General features: G+C 36.3%; 1 protein-coding gene across 1 annotated transcript in view; it reads left to right on the top strand.

The window, feature by feature from the left end:
* The window catches only part of GABRA3 (gamma-aminobutyric acid type A receptor subunit alpha3), a 366,533-nt gene that overhangs the window by 68,810 nt on the left and 279,435 nt on the right, over positions 1-18,288 (top strand). The window lies entirely within an intron of this gene.

The following is an 18,288-nucleotide window of genomic DNA, read 5'->3' as shown; positions in this document are numbered from 1 at the left end:
TCAAGGATGAAGTTGTTTGTTGTTTGTTTTGGTAAGGCATTATATCTTTTTTTTTAAATGTTTATTTTGAGAGAGAGTGTGGGAGGGAAGGGGCAGGGGGAGTGGCAGAGGGAACAGGAGACAGAGAATCCCAAGCAGGTTCTGCACTGTTAGCACAGAACCCCATGTGGGGCTCGATTTAACAAACTGTGACATCATGACCTAAGCCACCAGGTGCCCCAAGCATTATATCTTTGTAAAGTACTTTTACTCTTTGTGTACTCCTTTAACATACCAGCTGAAAATTTAGGGGCTTATTATGGATTCTTTGCCATCTTGGGCAACAAGCTCCTTAAGACTGCTGATAACTGCTTATCTTGTCATCATCTTAACATCTCTTTTCTACTTGTGTTCTCCAGCATAGCCATTTAGAAATCAGTAAATTCCTCTATGGAAAATGTGGCTCAGACTATCATGCTTATTTCACTGCTCTTCTTCCTTCTCCCAAATCTTGTTACTTGAATTCCTGAACTTTGACTTTTGCCTCATCATCTCCATGAAACTGTGGAAATCTCTGCTTAGTTTCTCTATATCTTAGCTGCTTTCTGCTTAATTTTTAAACCTCTGTGTCTGTATTTCTTAACAGCCAGCTAGTTCCTACAGAGATTAAGAGGTGTAGTATATCAGGTTCACCTCAGTGAGTTTCCCTTCACTCTAGGATCTTTGCCCCTCAAAATCTGTTTGCCTTGGTAGATTTTGATGTAATAACACACACACACACACACACACACACACACACACACACACACTTCAATTTTATAGATTTTCTTTGTGGGTAACTTTGTTGTATAAAGTCGCTCACAATCATAGAAGAAGTTCTTAGTAAAGTTTTATAGTTTCCTTTAAATGGATTTTCAAATATATTTTGTTAAACGTATTTCTCAATTATAGTTTTGCTGATAATAATATAAATATTCTTTTTTTCCCATTACATTCTCTAATTGCTTATTGCTTTGTTTACAAAGGATGTTAACTGGTGTATTTTATAGCAAAGCAATTATTTATTCCAAAGTGATAGTTTTTTTTTCTTCTAATATTTATCCATTTTTTCTTAGCTTAACCTACTGGCCTGGGTTTTATAATAATACATGAAACAGTAGTAATGTTAACAGTCAATTTTATCTCCTTTCTCACTTTATCAAGAATTCTTTTAATTTTTCACCATTAAGTATGAAGTTTTCTGTAGACTTCATATGAATATATTTTACTGAATTTAGATGTTTAGGAAATAATCCTTATTAAGCCAAGTTGATTTTTTACAACAGGTATAAATTATTAACTCTTATAAACATCTATCCCATTGCTTGAAATCTTTTTCAAGTTTTCACTGAATTGCAAACTTCTTTCTCTAGTTTTATACCCCCTTTGGTCTTTCCCAATCATTCTCTAATTGGCTAGCTTATAATGTTGTTTCAGTTATTTAATTCTGCCTTAAAGTAAATGTTATTTTTTGTTTATCTCCTTGAAGACTTTTTGCCTTTTAAGAATATCTGTACTCCCATTCTTGGTACAGTATCTGTCCCTTGTATGTAGTCAATGATTTTATGCAATTAATTCTTATTAATATTTTTGTCATGATATTTGACTATGCAGAATTGGTAGAGGTGGAAGTTTCTAATCCTAAGCAAAGTTTAGACCTAGGAAAAGAAAGGTAAATATGGACCCAGTTCTGCTTGTGCTCCTGCTTCATTCTCAGTTGATATTTCTCTGAATTATAGAATATTGGACCTGGTAGTTTAGTTATCATCTACTTTAAGCCATTTATCTTATAAATGAAGAAACTGAGACCTAGTAGAGGAACTTCGTTGGCTCAAACCCAGAACTAATATTAAATCAATTTCCATAAATTTACCTGTGTTGCAAAAAGAGATGGCATTATACAGACATAATCTTATCTTTCAGGTGTGGTAATTGTCATGAGTTCTCTATTGTCATTTCTCGTCTTGACACATAGACAATGTGCAGTGGTATAGATCTGCATGGGCTTAAGGAAATGGCACAGTCTGAAGGAGAGAGAAAAGAGATTTTCATCCTCCAGCTTCTGGGATAGCAGATTCTGCTTTGGTTCACCATTTAAGTATGAACAATATTCCTTAGGGTGATCACGTACTATTGTGTTTTTGGATTTTAATGTATGAAACCACCTTGGATAGACTTTGGTTTTGTTACCTGCAGTTGCCTTCTAGCTTCAAGTATCATGCTGGATTTATATTTGAGATTCTTGAACTTTGACATAAAGCTGAATTGTAGAATTTTGGGAAGGGTGTGTGAGTGAACTGAAGAAGCAGGAAACAGAGGATTAATGGCTTTGGCAGAAACCAGAACACTCTGGTTTTAAGAACTACGTGGTTTTTGTACTTCAGACAGCTATATCAGATTCCTAAATCCCTTAGTGCTGGTTTTTACATGGCCTTATCCAAATCTCACTATACTGTAGTCTCCACTGTTCTCCTAGATGGTCTCCAAGCAGACCCATTGTGAAATTATATTTCTTGTCAATAATCAGTATTTATTCCTAGAGCCTAGGAAGCCCTGTGCTACATGGAGAGCATCAAAGCAACAACTTGGCCCAAAAGTACTTTCCCCTATCACAATAGTATAACTAAATTCTCACCATCATAGGAACCCCTTCAGGAAATACTCACTTTTTAAGTAAGGTATGGATTAACAACACTTACCCAGAAATCAGAAGTCTCAGTCCCTCTCTGACACTTATTAGTTATTGGTTTGTGACCATTAAAACCTCTTTGTGTTTTAGATTCCTATTCCTTATATAGTTTAAAAAATTCTTCCCTTGCTTACCTATCAGGATTGTGATAAGAATAAGATCTGACAATAAGTGGCAAAATACATCATAAGTGTACAGATAGAATTCATTATTAATGCAACACCATTTGCAACCATTTATTGGATGCCCATTTTATTCTGTTTACTCAGTTATATATAATATATAATATGTATTCTACTCAGTTATATATAATATATAATATGTACTCTATACTAATATATAGTATGTATTATATATATAATTTTTCTCATGAAATCATCACACACTCTAAAAGAAATAGCTATTATTATCCTTTTCTTTGAGATAAAGAAACTAACTATATTAGTTTCTATTGCTGATGTAACAAACTACACACAATCTAGTAGTAAAAGCAACACATATATTTATTTAATCTCACAATTCGGTAAGTCAGAAGTTTGCTTGACTAAGCTGGGTCCTCTGCTTATAGAGCCTCACAAGTGTGAAATAAAAAAAATGTTGTCAGGGCTTCATTTCTTTTTGTAGGCTTTGGGGATACATCTGTTTCCAATATCATTCAGACTATTGACCAATTTCAGTTCCATGTGGTTGTTGAACTGAGGTACCCATTTCCTCACTGCCCCGTTGGCCAGAGGTCTTCCCTAGCTTCTAGAAGCCACCTGCATTCCCTGGCTTGAGGATCCTTTCATCTTGAAAAGCAGCAACAGAGGATTGAGTTCCTTTCATGCTTTGAATCTCTCCTGCTTCCTCTCTTTCTCTTCTGCTTTTAAGAGTCCATGTGATTACACTGGACTCATGTAGATAACCCAGAATGATCTATGTTAAGGTCGGTTGATTATTAACTAATTCCATCTGTAAATTCTTTTTGACCCTGTGGTGTTAACATATTCATGGACATAATACTAGTGGGTGAAGATCATGGGGACCAAAGTTTTGCTACCACACTAAAAGAGACACTTTTATTTAATTTTAATGTCTATATTCTTAATCAGAAAACTCATAATAATATTAATAAAACATAAATTAATGAATGTAAGTATTTCATATATTTTAAAGTGATGTGTATATATGTGTTTGTTTGTATATACATGTATCCTCTCTGCTTAAGGGAATAGATGTCCCTTACCAAATTTTTCTGCCACAGATTCTTATTTGCAGTGATGAGGCTCTTACTGTCTGTTATCCATTTTAGCTCTTCAACATAAAGACTTTGATTCCTACTGCAGAAGGTAGTGTTGAGCTGTCTACTGATATATTTGTCAAGTAAGTAAACTATAAAGGTTCACTTATATTTTAGATGCAGAGGTTCCCAGAAGGGCTTGAAAGCTATTCCTAGAGTCTTCCTTTCAGCTATTCCAGAATTGCCAAAGCACATTTAACTGTAACTTCTTTCTCCTTTCACCAGCATCAATTTTGTTCTCTATTTGTACTCTATTATACCCCTTTTGAGCCCAATATGCACACAGAAACCAGAATTCTCTCTCCAATATGCATATATGTTTGTTACAACATCCTTCAGTGGTTTCTCTTTGCTCTAAAAATTAAAACTAAGCTCTTTGTAGTGGCTTGCAAGACCATGCATAAATTGGTTGCTGCTTACCTTTCTGCCCTTATTTCTAGCCATCTCCTCCTCTCTGTTTTTGTTCCAGAAGTACTGAAAAACTTTCATATTTTCCAGCATAGTGTGATCTCTTTCCCCTTTCGATCTTCCTATGTGATAGAAAATTCTTTTTCAATCTGACTCCATAAGTTCATCATTCATGTCTCTGTTCAAATGTTACCTCCTCCGTGATATCTTCTGTTACTCCCCAAATCTCACTTTAAATTTTTTTTGTTTATTTTCATTGTACCCTTTATTTTCCTTCTCATTGTACTTTTATCATACTTTAATTTATAATTCTACCAGTAAGCCATCAACTTCTTGAAGATGAGCATCATGTCTATTTATTATCGTGTTGTCATAACTTAGCATGGTTGTGAAATATTTTGCTCTAGTCTGAGCGGATGTGATAATGCATCTCTGTTTTCTTAAGATATAAAAACTTGGGAATAGTATTAACCTTTCATAACCCTTCTTGCCCTAGCACTGATCTGGATGGTCTGTACTAGACTAAGAAGTTTGCCTCTTGGGAACCCTAACCTGATCAGATGTTAGTTCTTGCGAAGCCAACAATCAAACTGAGACTTCAAAGGTTTTCCCCTTGGAGGATGACCAAATATTAGTATACCATTGGCTATCCCCAAAAGCATCTTAGGAATACTTTTTCACACCATGGTTCTTTCCTTCTTTTCTATGTTCCTTCCTATGGCCATTTGATTCCCTTCCATGTTTATTGGCCTATGTACTGTGGTATTCTGAACATACAACGTGGCTGTATGCTTTTATACTTAAGGCCACCTACTCCTGTACCATGACCATTTGCTTATGAACCATGGCTGTCTGAACATGTATTCTCATGTATTTTGGCTGCCTGTTCATAAATCTATGTTTTTTAAAAATTATGGTTGTCTACTACTTAAGGACCATCTGCTCCAATACTATGGTTGTTTGCTTCTGCATTATGCCTCTTTCTGTGGAATTGTGCACTTAGGTTCATGTATCATGATTGTTTCATTATAATTATCTGATTCTGTATAGTCAATACTATTGTAATAACATTGTAGGTTACAGACGGTGACTATACTGACTTTGGTGAGCAGTGCATAATATACAGAATTATCAAGTCATTGTGTTGTGCATGTGAAACTAATAAAACATTGTATGTCAACTATATTTCAATTTAAAAAGAACATAGGAAGGGGTACCTGGGTGGCTCAGACAGTTAAACATCCGACTTTGTCTCAAATTGTGATCTCACAGTTCATGGGTTCAAGCCCTGCATCAGGTTCTGTGCTGACAGCCTGGATCTTGCTTCGGATTCTCTGTCTCCCTCTCTCTCTACCCCTCTCCCGCTTGTGTGCTCATTCTCTCTCCCTCTCTCTCAAAAATAAATAAACTTAAAAAAGTAACATAAGAATAAAGTTGGTGCTACACCTTCACTATGGCCCTTGGTTCCTATTTCATGTCTTCTACTTTTTTCCTTTTTTTTCCCCATGGTTATCATGATCAGTAACTTTAATGTTCGTGCATTATAGACATCAAAGCAAACAAATGTCATCTTTGGTTAACTAACATGGTCAGTTCTTAATGCACTGTGGTCATTTGAACATTCACCACTATAGTCACCTACTCCTGTGCCATAGGCACCTTCTTCAGCAGTATGGTGAGCTGAGCACATGCTGAAATTTATGCCATCATGGCAGTATGAACTTAATCATAGCATAAGTTCCTGCCCCAAGGTCACATCATCACCTTAACACATGCCATGGTCACCTTGGCATAAATAATAGGCAACTGATCATATATTTAAATCATATCTATGGTTTTCTTCCCCTGAAGCATAACTTTGCCACTCTAAGTATGAGTCTCTATACTTTAGATACCCACACAAGCACTAGGGCCTTCTGTTTCTGAATCAGAAGTATAGCAAGAACTTATGCATATGAACCTGAACCATGATCATGATGTCATTATTATGGTCTTTAAACATATGTCGGTGTCTGCCACGTGCCATGGTCATTTTAGCACTTACCATGGTCATCTTTTCTTGATATTATTATTCTTTCGGTAGAGCCAGGGCCTATAACTTCCATGTTACATATAATTTACCTTTTTGGTAGTTTCCCTTAACATTCACCATAACATTGTATACTTGTACTGGAGCTTTAAACCACTGTAGTATGATTACTAGCTCATGAATCATGGCTTTCTTGACATGTTACCTTATTTAAATGTATATATCAATGTAGTCTTGTGTACAATGTTGGATACAGTTATAATATAGATACTTGTAAAGTACATCTAGTAGATAAATGCAGCACACTTTACTGTGGCTGACATATATCTACTCATATTATGGCTGACTGATAATATTTGGGGCTTTCTGAGTGTGTATTTTGTTCAGGTAGTAAAATTACAGACATATATATTTTATATAGCACACAGTCATTTAATCGTATACCGTGACATCTCTGTTTGCAACAATGCCATTTATATTGGGTTTTAAAGGGCTGCTGTAATAAAGTACAACAAACTGGGTAGCTGAAAACAACAGAAATTTGTTTTCTCACAGTTCTGGAGGCTATAAGTCCAAAATCAAGATGTCAGTAGGGCTGTCCTCCCTCCAAAGGCTCTAGAAGAGGATTTATTCTTGCCTCTTCAAGTTTCTGATAATTGCAGGTATTCCTTGGCTTATTGCATCATCACTCCAATCTCTGCCTCTGTCATCACATAACATTCTTGCTAAACTTATCTCTTCTTATAAGGATACCAGCCATTGGGGGCCTGGGTAGCTCAGTTGGTTGAGTGTCTAACTCATGATTTCAGCTCAGGTCATGGTCTCAGTTTGTGGGATCAAGTCCCTCATTGGGCTCTACACTGACAGCACAGAGTCTGCTTGAGATTGTCTCTCTCCCTCTGTCTCTGCCCCACATCCCTCAAAGTAAATAAACTTAAAACATTTTAAAAAGAATACCAGCCATTGGATTTAAGGCCCACCCTAATCCAGTATGACACTATCTTAAAACTTGATTATATCTTCAAAGACCCTATAACCAAATTAGGTGACATAAGTAGGTACCAGGAAATAGAACTTCAAGGTCTCTTTTTGGAGGGGACATAATTCCACCCATAATGGCATCTACACTTGAAGATATTTACTTTTTAAAAGCTTTTTAATAATACTTATTATTTATTTAAAAAGATTGTAAAGACTTTTATGCATGGTGAAGCATTGAATAGAATTTTAATTTTTTAAAGGTTTATTAATTTTTCAGAGACAGAGACAGAGCGTGAGGGGGAGGGGCAGAGAGAGAGGGAGACACAGAATCTGAAGCAGGCTCCAGGCTCTGAGCTGTCAGCACAGAGCCTGATGCGGGGTTCAAGCCCACGGACCATGAGATCATGACCTGAACTAAAGTCAGACAGTTAACCAACTGAGCCACCCAGGCATCCCGAATAGAATTTTAAAGTACCCAAATTGGTAGACCATTGCAATCTAGATTTAGAGTCTATCTTGCTGAAATGAGAAAACGACATTTTGGAAAATATGATGATTAAGACAATGAGATCCCAGTCACTATCAACTAATATTTAACTGTTTCAACATTTGTTTTTCTTTGTTCTTCATGCCATGGTTTATTTATCTTAATTTTATTACAACATGGAAGTAAGCATTTTGTACATTATGTTTCTCAGTGAATATGTGCAATAATTTTTAAATTATTATTTATTTTATTTGCGTATAACTGACACATGTTACATTAGTTTCAGGTGTACAGAATAGTGATCCAACAAGTTTATACATTATGCTATGTTCACAAGTGTAGCTACCATCTGTCACCATACATTGCTATTACAGTATCATTGATTGTATTCCTTCTACTGTGCCTTTATTCCCATGATGTATTCACTCCATAACTGGAAGCCTGTATCTTCCATTCAAAATTTGCTTTTATATTATGGTTTTTGATTAGGTGTTATATCCATCTGAGTAAGCACCACAGCTTTTTCATATACTGCTGATGTGTGAGCATGATCTGTGATAATGTTCTATGTCATAATTATCATATTGGGCAGTACTGTTACTAATTCATACATCAGTCATATCTATCTTCTACTGTATCATTGTTCTGTGGTCCTATACCATGTTCAACTGCACCTGTATTTTGTATATATTTAGTTTTTGTTCAAGGTGACACATTTATTTTTGTTGGATATTTTCTTGTGATATGTCCTCCTGTATCATCATCATTCATACTTTACATTTTGGGGTTGTCAGGATGTACATCATGGTAAAATACTCAAACTTAAGAGGTGTATGTTTATGTACCATAGCCATCTGATATTGGATGGGGTCTCATTTTGCACCATTATCATCTCATCCTTGACTGAAAGAACTGAATTCTGTACTATGGATTTGGGGTAGTGATGTTCAAATGACTGAACATCACTCAGTGTTTATCTGCTCCTACAGGGTATTCAACTGTTTGTGTATAGTATGAGTTTACTCATTGACTAGAAATATATATATATATATATATATATATATATATATATATATATATGTAAAATCAATGTTGCTAATCCATCGTGAGTATGTAAAAAAGCATCATGATTTTCTGTGTATAGAATGACAACTTCTATAACATGGATATTAGCTCTTGTATTATGGTCATTAGCTCCTGTGCAATGGTTGTTTCCTTCATATTTGCTGTCTGCTCCTGTACCATGTCTACTAACTGTATCATAGCTGTTGGCTCATATGATGGCATAGTTTGAGTATATAACAGGCTCAAAGATAAATCCTGGATATTCACCAAATGATTATTTTTAATTAGGCATTATGTCCATCCGAGTCTTCTTTTTTTTTATCATTGTCATCTTCTTCTGGACCAAAGTCATTCATTGCTTGCATGGTGATTTTTATCATGCATTGTATCTAAGTAAGAATCACACCATACTTTATTACCATGTCCATCTGTACCTGTATCATAATTGACAGCATATGTCCTATAGGTGTGTGGTTGTGCAGCATGTCCTATAGGTTTGTGGTGTGATCTTCTCCTGGACAAATACCATACATTCAAGTAAATAAAAAAATTATCTGAGCAGTTTTTCACTATATGATTCTTCCTTGGTGTACCATATCAGTCTCCTCATTCATATATAAATCAACTCATTCTCCATGATAGTCTAAACATGCATAATTAATTTCTGCTCATATACTCTGTTTAAAGTTACACTATGGATTTCCACTTAAACTCTATGCTTGGTTGAAAATACACTATCATTGTCTAGTCTTATACTGGGAATTACTATTTTGTACCATGTACATGAGTTTGTGCACCATGGTTTTGGTATTGCATCACTGTTTACCCCAAAACCTGGATGTCACTCATGTTGCAGATTCTTTTGTGTGTGCATCATGGTCAAATGCTCAGACTCCTTGGTGGCTGCTTATGTACCATGAATTTTTGAGCATGTGCTATGGTGTCTACTTGTGCAACATTGCCATCTGCTTCTGGAAAAAAGCCATTCATTATTCTGTTTTTAAATCTTCTGTCATGTCTGTCAAAAGAATCACAGCATATTGTCATTTATTATAGTATTTAAGAGAATGGATAGAGGAGCCAAAATGACTGGATTTGAATCCTGAATTATCCACTTACTAGCTGTGAGATCTTGGGAATATCAATTCACATCTCTATGCTTTATTTTCTTGCAAAATGAAAAAAATAACACCTTAGAAGATTGTTGTGAGGATTATATGAGTTATTATACATAAATATTTCGAACACTGCCTGGCTTGTAGTAAGAGGTATGTGGTGGTGGTGGTGGTGATGATGATGATGATGATACTGTGTCCCTTGATTCTTTATTATGATTGTCAGCTTAAATTTTGGAGTTCTCTAGGTGTGCATTATGTCATAATGCTCATACACTTGTGCTAATGTTTAAAGCACCATGATATAAGCACATGCCATTGAATCTCCCTTTGAATAACTGCTATTTGCACTATTCTATTAGCTCCTGCCCTATTGTTTTGTGTTCTTGTATCATTACTATCTCCCCTAATACCCTTGTTCATTTGCCCCTATTTTGTGGTCATCAGCTCCTTTTCTTAGTGTGTCTGGGTGTACACCACCGTAAAATGCTCATACATTAGTGGTAGTTGTTTATGCACCATGATTGTCTGAAAATGTACTATGATATTCCTTTTAGCATTATTGCCATATGCTGCTGGCCTAAAGAAAATGTATTCATGTATTATGTTTCCTTGATTCATATGCCCAGTCTTTCTAAGTATATTCCACTACATGTTGTTTGCTTCTGTATCATATCCACATGCTTTTATATGCTAGGTTTTTGCTCATGCACCATGGTTGTCTGAGCATGCAACATGCTTGTGTGCTCATACCCCATGGTTCCTGAGCAGAAAACTTCATTGCCCAGTGCTCTACAGTGAAATGGTGTTTCATGCATCATGCATATCAGTTTATGCTTTATGGTAATTTGCTCCTATTCCATGGCTCTCTACTCCTTGATCACTCCTCCTTTTCCTGTGCTGTATCTACATATTCAAAAATGATAGATATTGTGACATGTCACTGACTTGTCTTGAGTGTGCATCACTGTAAAATGCCTGTGGTGACTGTTCATGCACTTGGTTGTTTAAACATGTACCATAATTTCACCTGTTTCATCATGCCATCTGCTTCTTAATAAATTTGTTGAGTTTTAAAAAATCACCAACTTGGGTGCCTGGGTGGCTCAGTCAGTTAAGCATCCAACTTCGGCTCAGGTCATGATCTCACGGTTTGTGGGTTTAAGCCTCATATCACACTCTGTGCTGACAATTCAGAGCCTGGAGCCTGCTTCACATTCTGTCTGTCTGTCTGCCTGTCTGTCTCTCTCTCTCTCACTCTGACCCTCACTCACTCACTTCTGTCTCTCTCTCAAAAATAAACATTACAAAATTTAAAAAATAATAAAATCACCAGCCATATCCATTTCAGAAAGCATACTGGCATGTCTATTTGCTTCTGTGTCATCACTTGATTCATGCCATGGGGTTATATAGGTAACCACCATAATTAAATGCTCAAATACTAGTTGTGGCTGTTAATGCAACATGGTCATCTGAGTATTTTGTGTAAGGTCTCCTTTGGCATACCTGACTTCTAATGGGCAAAACTATTCACTCCTATACCATGGATGTTCTGTAATGTACAATATCTATCTGAGTACCAGATATCATGAACACCACAACATGGTTTTCTTTTCCCAAAACAAGTTTGTGTACCATATCCTATATCTTGTGGCTCCTGTATCATGACTACTATGACACAGTATAGAGTGTTTTTACCTGTGTGCATTATAATTAAATGATCAAACACTGCTCTTGGCTTTCATCAACTGTTGTGTGAACATATTCCATAGTGTCTCTCTATATACCGTTGACATCTGCTTCTGAAACAATCATTTATGTATTGAGATGTTTTCATCATGTGCAATATCCATCTGTGATGTCTCCACTCATGGTTATTTCCAATTGTATTTTGTCTCTTGGCTCCAAATAGCTGCTGGCTCATCTCTATAGTTGTATGAAAGTGCATAATATGTTCTATTCTTTTATTGTGTTTGAAGTTTTACTAAAATTTTCTGTTTACTACAATCTTCTGTTTATTCATCATGTGTGTGAAAATGCACCATCACTGCTTTGTACTAAAAATGAAACTTTCTGTACCATAAATATCATTTTGTGCACCATAATTATTTACTTCAACGTGTTGGTTTCCTCCTTTGTCTTCAGTATCTACTCCTATACACTGGATGTCAGCTCATGTTGCAGGATCTTCCGAGTGTGCATCGTAGTCAAATGCTCAGACTCCTGTGGTGGCTGCTCATGCACCACGGATGTTTGAGCATGTGCTACGGTGTCTACTTTTGCTACATTGCCGTCTACTTCTGGACCAAAGCCATTTGTTCCTGTACTCTGTATTTTAAAATCTTGTACCACGTCCATTTGAGGAAGCATAGCACCATTAGTGTATATGCACAGTGCTGACTCTGAAATTAGAATGCCTGTATTTAACCCCAGTTCTGCCATTTAATAGCTTGGTGTCCTTACACAAGTCATTTCACTCTTTTGTGTCCCTGATTTCTCAATTGGAAAATAATAGTAACAATAATACCTACCTCATAGGGTTGTTGTGAGGATTCAAAGCGTTAAATGTAAAATGCTTTGATTAATGCCTGACACATAGTAAATGCTGATAATATTAAATTAGTATGTCTCTTTATTCTTTATTGTGATTTTCAGCTTGCATTCTGAGATTGTATGGTTGTACGTCTTAGTCATATGCTAAATTACTTGTTGTGGCTATATATCAGCATATTCATCTGATGTTATAACTTTGTTTCTTCTTTTGCAATAATGTCTCCTTCAATAAAACCATTTATTGCTGTGTTGTGTTCTTCATTACTCATCACATCTACCTGAGCAAGAATAGCATAATAGTTGACTACTCTACCATTTCCACCTGTATCTGTATAATTGATAGCCCATGTTTCAAGGTATGTTAATGTGCATCATGTTCAAATAAACAACAGTGATTGCTTTTGCATTGTGGTAATCTGAGCATATATCATGGTATTTCTCACTATTACCATCTGCTCCTGGATCAAGTAATTCCTTCCTGTTTTGTAGCTTTTTGATCATATATTGTGACTACCTGTGCAATTTTCACTAAGTGATTATTTTCTTTGTACCATTCTGTCTTCCCTTACATATACATGTTGGCTCATTTTCCATGGTAGTCTAAACATGCATAAGGAATTTCTGTTCATATAATGTTTAGGGTTGTACTATAGATTTCTACTCATATGCTATGATTCTGTGAAAATGCAGTTATTGTCTACTTCTGAATTAAGAATGGAAACTTTTGTCATGAATAACATTTTATTAATTGTGACAGCATCTGGTTTTCCTATACCTCTGTCATCCTGATATCAGCACACTTTGTAGGAAAATTGGGCTATGCCTTGTAGTCAAATGATCTGCCTAGTGTGGTGGCTGCTTATGCACCATGGATGTTTGATAATTGGCTATGTATCTACTTAGGCAACAGTAATGCTGTCTGTATTAATGATATGGCCATTAGTTTCTTTATTATTATTTTTTAATTTAATTTAATTTAATTTTTTTTTAAATTTACTTCCAAGTTAGTTAGCATATAGTGCAACAATGACTTCAGGAGTAGATTCTTTAATGCCCCTTACCCATTTAGCCCATCCTCCCCATAACCCCTCTAGTATCACTCTGTTTGTTCTCCATATTTAAGAGTCACTTATGTTTTGTTCCCCTTCCTATTTTTATATTACCTTTGCTTCCCTTCCCTTGTGTTCATCTGTTCTGTGTATTAAAGTCCTCATATGAGTGAAGACATATGATATTTGTCTTCCTCTGACTAATTTCGCTTAGCTAAATACCCTCTAGTTCCATCCACATAGTTGCAAATGGCAAGATTTCATTCTTTTTGATTGCTGAGTAATACTCCATTGTATGTATGTATGTATATGTGTGTGTGTGTGGGTGTGTGTGGGGGTGTGTGTGTGTGTGTGTGTATAGTATTTGTGTTTGAACTCTAACTGGCTGATTTGGATGCCTTTTATTTCTTTGTGTTGTCTGATTGCAGAGGCTAAGACTTCCAATACTATGTTGAATAACAGTGGCGAGATTGGACATCCCTGTCTTGTTCCAGACCTTAAGGGGAAAACTCTCAGTTTTTCCCTATTGAGGGTGATATTAGCATTGGGTTGTCCACATATGGCTTTTATGATCTCAAGATATGCTCCTTCTATCCCTGCTTTCTTGAGGGTTTTCATCAAGAAAGAGATGCTGTATTTTGTCAAATGCTTTCTCTGCATCTGTTGAGAGGATCATATGTTTCTTGTCCTTTCTTTTATTGATGTGATGAATCACGTTAATTGTTTTGTGGATATTGAACCAGCCCTGCATCCCAGGTGTAAGTCTCACTTGGACATGGTGAATAATTTTTTAATGTATTATTGGATCCAGCTGGCTAATATCTTGCTGGGGATTTTTGCATCCATGTTCATCAGGGAAATTGGTGTATAGTTCTCCTTTTATAGTGTTTTTGGTTTGTCTGGTTTTGGAATCAAGGTAATGCTGGCTTCATAGAAAGAGTTTGGAAGTTTTCCTTCCATTTCTATTTTTTGGAACAGCTTCAAAAGAAAAGTGTTAACTCTTCCTTAAATGTTTGGTAGAATTTCCCTGGAAAGCCATCTGGCCCTGGACTCTTGTTTTTTGGGAGATTTTTGATTACTAATTCAATTTCCTTACTGGTCATGGGTCTGGTCAAATTTTCTATTTCTTCTTGTTTCCATTTTGGTAGTGTGTATATTTCTAGGAATTTGTCCATTTCTTCCAGATGGCCCATTTTATTGGCATATAATTGCTCATAATTCTCATTATTGTTTTTATTTCTGTTGTGTTGGTTGTGATCTCTCCTCTTTCATTCTTGATTTTATTTATTTGGGCCCTTTCCTTATTCTTTTTGATAAAGCTGGCGAGTGCTTTATCAATTTTGTTAATTCTTTCCAAGAACCAGCTTCTGGTTTCATTGATCTGTTCTACTTTTTTGTTTGTTTTGATAGCATTAATTTCTGCTCTAAAATTTATTATTTCCAGTCTCCTGATAGTTTTTGGTTCATTTTCTGTTCTTTTTCCAGCTCCTTAAGGTGTAAGGTAAGGTTGTGTATCTGAGATCTTTCTTCCTTCTTTAGGAAGGCCTGGATTGCTATATACTTTCCTCTTATGACTGCCTTTGCTGCGTCCCATAGGTTTTGGGTTGTCATGTTATCATTTCATTGGCTTCCATATACTTTTTAATTTCTTCTTTAACTGGTTGGTTAGCCTATTAATTCTTTAGTAGGATGTTCTTCAGTCTCTAAGTATTTGTTACCTTTCCAAATTTTTTCTTGTGGTTGATTTCGAGTGTCATAGCGTTGTGGTCTGAAAATAAGCACGGTATTATCTCCATCTTTCTGTACTTATTTAGGGCTGATTTGTGTCCCAGTATGTGGTCTATTCTGGAGAACGTTCCATGTGCATTGGAGAAGAATGTATATTCTGCTGCTTTAGGATGAAATGTTCTGAATATATCTGTTAAGTCCATCTGGTCCAGTGTGTCATTCAAAACCCTTTTTTCCTTGTTGATTTTTTGATTAGATGATCTGTCCGTTGCTGTGAGTGGGGTGTTGAAGTCTCCTACTATTATGGTATTACTATTGATGAGTTTCTTTATGTTTGTGATTAATCAATTTATATATTTGGGTGTTCCACATTTGGCGCATAAATGTTTACAAATGTTAGGTCTTCCTAGTGGATAGACCCCTTGATTATGATATAATGCCCTTCTTCATCTCTTGATACAGCCTTTATTTTAAACCTAGATTGTCTGATATAAGTATGGCTACTCCAGCTTTTTTTGTTGACCATTAGCATGATAGATGGTTCTCTATCCCCTTATTATCAATCTGAAGGTGTATTTAGGTCTAAAGTGGGTCTCTTGTAAACGACATATAGATGGGTCTTGTTTTCTTATCCATTCTGTTACCTTATGTCTTTTGATTGGAGCATTGAGTCCATTGACGTTTAGAGTGAGTACTGAAAGATATGAATTTATTGCCATTATGTTGCTTGTAGAGTTGAAGTTTCTGGTGATGTTCTGTGGTCCTTTCTAATTTTTGTTGCTTTGTGTATGTATGTATGTAAGTATATATGTATATATTATTTCATCGTTTCTCCCCTCAGAGAGTCCCCCTTAAAATTTCTTGCAGGGCTGGTTTAGTGGTCACAAACTCCTTTAATTTTTGTTTGTCTGGGAGTCTTTTAATCTCTCCATCTATTTCGAATGACAGCCTTTCTGGATAAATAATCCTTGGCTGCATATTTTTCTGATTCAATGCATTGAATATATCCTGCCACTCCTTTCTGGCCTGCCAAGTTTCTGGGGGTAGGTCTGCTGCAAACCTGATCTCTATTCCTGTGTATGTTAACGACTTTTTTCCCCTTGCTTCTTTCATGCTTCTTTCCTTGCCTGAGTATTTTGTGAATTTGACTATGATATGCCTTGTTGATCATCAGTTTTTGTTGAATCTAATGGGGGTCCTCTGTGCTTCCAGGATTTTGATGTCTGTCTTCCCTCATGTTAGAAAAGTTTCCCACTATGATTTTCTCACATAACCCTTCTACCCCTTTTTCTCTCTCTTCATCTTCTAGGACCCCTATGATTCTGATGTTGTTCCTTTTTAAAGATTCACTGATTTCTCTAATTCTAAAAATCATGCTCTTTTGCCCTGGTCTCTCTCTTTTTTTCTGCTTCATCATTCTCCCTATGTTTGTCCTCAGTATCGCTGATTCTCTACTCCACCTCATCCATCCTTGCCACCGTGGCATCCATTCAATATTGTAGCTCAGTTATAGTATTTTTTTATTTCATCCTGACTAGTTTTTACTTCTTTTATCTCTCCAGAAAGGGATTGTAATCTATTTTTTACTCCAGCTAGTATTTTTATCGTGATTCTAAATTCTGGTTCAGACATCTTGCTTGTATCTGTGTTAGTTAAGTCCCTGGCTTTGTTTCTTCCTGCTCTTTCTTTTGGGGTGAATTCCTTCATGTCCTCATTTTGAAGGGACAAAAGGAATTAATGAGAAAAAATAAAATTAAAATAATGAAAATTAAAAAATTAAAAACAACACACACAGAAAAAAATCAAATAAAAAATGCTAGATTCTAGGTGTGTTTTGGTCTGGATGTTGAAAGGAGCTTCACAGATTAGCGAAAAAAGGGAAAGAAAAAAAAGGAAATCATTTGAAAAAATGAATACAGTGAAATAAAATAAAATGAAATGATGGAAGTAAAATAGAATTTGAAAAAAAATTACACAAAAGTAAAGAATATAGTAGAAAAAATTAAAGTAAAATATCCTAAGTAAAAATTGAAAATAAAAATATTTTTTCTGTTTCTGTATTCAAGAAGAAGAAATGAAAAAGAGAAAAAATAAAAAAATTGAATATAAGGACCAGCAAACAGAGTGAAATACGATTGAAATTACTTTGTTTCCCCCTAGAAGTCAAACTATGAATCGCTAAGTGGGGTTTGGTGTAATGGCTCCATTCTCCACTAGATGGCACTGCTTATCTTACTGGGTTGGAGTGTTGTGGTGCTTGTAGGTGTGTATGTGCACGTGTGGAAGCAGTGAACATGGCATCACCCAGCTACCCAGTCTCTAGTATCAGAACTCTGTTCTCCTCGATCAGCAATTACACACCTATCCTTTGTCTTTAGCTTCTATTCACTCCCCGCTTTTACACTGTCCATGACCAAGCCCCAGAGAGCACTTCCCTCTTGAGTATTATTTCAGATGAAGCTGTTTATCTTGACCTCTTATTTCTGAGGGATTGTGGCTTTGACCTTTTCTGCCCTTCTGCATGAGGGTCTCACTGAGCAAGGGCCAGGTCCTGGCTACACCCAGGAATGTTCATGGGACCATGCTGCTGCCTATGCCCAGAGACTGCAGCCTGATGCCAGCCCACCCCAGGAAAAGTTCACATGATTGGGTAGCAGCAGCATTTCATGGATTATGGCAAATCACAACATGCATCTGGCACCAGGATTCACCCCCAATGACCTTGTCCCAGCACGAGTGAATGTGGTTGTTCTCCCAGATCCACTGGGTCCTTTGCCTGTGGGGGAGCCACACAGACTCTACCAGATGTCCTCCCAGCAGGCGAACTGCCTCTCCCTGTGTGCCCTGCAGACTCTCGGACTTCACTCTGCTCCTGGGGATTCAC

The sequence above is a fragment of the Felis catus genome, chromosome X (genome assembly GCF_018350175.1).
Source record: "Felis catus isolate Fca126 chromosome X, F.catus_Fca126_mat1.0, whole genome shotgun sequence".
NCBI classification, from domain to species: domain Eukaryota; kingdom Metazoa; phylum Chordata; class Mammalia; order Carnivora; family Felidae; genus Felis; species Felis catus.
The sequence above is the reverse complement of the archived record's forward strand: the minus strand, read 5'-3'. Positions and strand labels throughout refer to the sequence as shown.